Source organism: Oratosquilla oratoria, chromosome 34, assembly GCF_046742065.1.
Source record: "Oratosquilla oratoria isolate Oo_2021 chromosome 34, ASM4674206v1, whole genome shotgun sequence".
Taxonomy (NCBI): domain Eukaryota; kingdom Metazoa; phylum Arthropoda; class Malacostraca; order Stomatopoda; family Squillidae; genus Oratosquilla; species Oratosquilla oratoria.
Window position 1 is genome coordinate 13,117,924 of NC_134810.1, and position 2,500 is coordinate 13,120,423.

Sequence of the window (2,500 nt, forward strand, 5' to 3'; positions counted from 1 at the left end):
GCTTTACATGGAATAAGTGGTAGCCTATTAAGTTGGACTAGTAATTGGTTGAATGGTCGAAAACCGAGAGTTGTTTTAAATTGAAAAACTTCTAGATGGAAAAATGTTACAAGTGGAGTTCCTCAGAGTTCCGTTCTTGGGCCACTTCTATTCATAGTATATATAAATGATATAGACCATGGACTAAAATCTACTGTTTCCAAATTTGCTGATGATACAAAACTGTGCGTAATGGCAAATGATCACTTAAACCAATTAGATATTCAAGAAGATTTAGATCAATTACAGCAATGGTCTGAGAAGTGGCTAATGAAATTCAACACAAGTAAATGCAAGGTAATGCACATAGGTAAAAATAACAGTAAGTACGATTACAAGTTATTTGGAAATTCGTTAACAAAAGTGGATAGTGAAAAAGGTCTCTGCGTAATTATCAGTAACGGCCTCAAATCAACCAAGCAGTGTATTTCAGCCTCTGAGAAAGCGAATAAGATTCTAGGACTGATTGCGCGATCTTTTGATTTCAAAAGTCCATCACTCATTAACAAGCTATATAAATCGTTAGTTCGTCCACATTTGGAATATGCTGTTTCCGTATGGTCACCGAATCTCATTAAAGACATTGACAGATTGGAAAAAGTACAACGACGAGCCACAAAACTGATTCCAAATATAAAAAATAAATCATACGAAAATCGACTAAAACATATGAATCTGTTTTCCCTAAAAAAGCGTAGACTCAGAGGTGACTTGATACAGGTCTTTAAAATTCTAAAGGGAATTGACAACATCAAAAGTGACCAAATTTTCACATTGAATAAGAATCAGACAAGAAACAATGGTCTCAAACTGTCCGGAAATAGATTCAATTTGGAAGTAGGTAGAAACAACTTTGCCAACCGTGTAGTTAATGAATGGAATAAACTTCCTGCACAGGTAGTGCAATGTAGTTCAGTTCGAAGCTTTAAGAATCATTTAGATAAACACCTAAGCAAGATGCTGTAATGATTATAATTTATTTTATATTATTTATTTTTGTTTTGTTATCATTTGTCTGTTTGATTTTCATTTACTATTAGTTATATGTCAATTTATCATTATTTACTATTTACCTGTTTGTTTATTATTTAACTATACCTATGCATTTATTTATGTATTTTATTTGTTATTTACATTATCATAGTTTTTATTTATTATTTTGTTATAGGATTTTTCGCATCCGACCTAGATATGGACCAAAAGGTCTCCTGTAGGCATGCTCCGCCTTTGTAATCCTTTGTAAGAGGGAGGCGGTGAGACAGGGAGACGGACGGGGTGAGTGAGGATGAGAAGATTTAGGGGTCAGAGGGAGATAGAAGAAGGTGAAGGAAGGAGAGTCTTAGGGAAAGGAAGATGGAAAGAATGAAAGTGTGGTGGCAATGGAAAAATACAGTGAAGAAGAGAGGAACAAGAAGAGATAGAAATTTATGTTTGTTGAGGTAGGTGCAGCACAAGTCCAGTTATAAAGACAGAAGCGTGGCGAGAACAGAAGACGAAGGCGGTAGAACGAAAAAGAACGAAATGGAAACAGGAGAGAAAGGCGACGTTTAAAAGGATAACATTGAGAGTGGTGGCAAAATAGGATAGACAAAGGGTAAGGATAGTATCGAATCAAGACTTTTTTCTTGTGTGTAGCGAGGTGTCAGATGGTGCCAAGAGATACAGAGGGTCTGCGCTTTCAGATGAGGGCGAGCAACATAAAAAAACGTCGCTTTTGAAGACCATGAGTCCTACAGTGTTTGTGTTTCTTTGAGTCTGTATTATTTGTGATTTTAAGCGCCAGCATTCATCTTGCCGGGTTGCCCTCTTGTGTACTTCTTCTACAGAGACTGTCGCTGTTGCTAGCAAAGGGGTGATGCAATGACGAATAGAATAGCCTAGCGACAGCTAGAATAAAAAGAAAAGTGCCACCTTAGTGCGGAAGGGGCTGGTCGTGATTATGTGTAAGCTCTCCTCTACTCAGGCGGCACCAAGGAGATATATAAATCAGCCTAGTGGTTGCCAGGATATAAAAAGAAAAAAATCCCCCAGGCACCAAAGAACTCACCATCCTATTCCCACAAAGTGGGAAGTGAGAAACTCCTGTTAGAGCGAGGAAACCCTGTTAGTTGCAGCAAGTTTTTTTTTTTTTTTTTTTTTTTTTGCCGAACTTCAGGTCGCTTACCCACCTGACCAGGGCTGTCGGGGAACCAATGTATGAAGCACACAAGGGATCCCGGAAATTGAACTCGAGACCACTTCCTCATGAATTCGACGTGGTATTCATTGGTGCTACCGTTCGGCCCAAGGGACTGACAATATAAACGCCGTGCCCATACTGTAATGCTCGTCAATGCTGTAATGCGTACCTCATTTCTGTAAATTATCTTACAGTAAAACTGTTCTTAAGAAATCCTCTTACTGCTCACTAATCGTCTCGTATTCACATTTCTTCTAACGGAACTTCCATTAAGAAATCGGA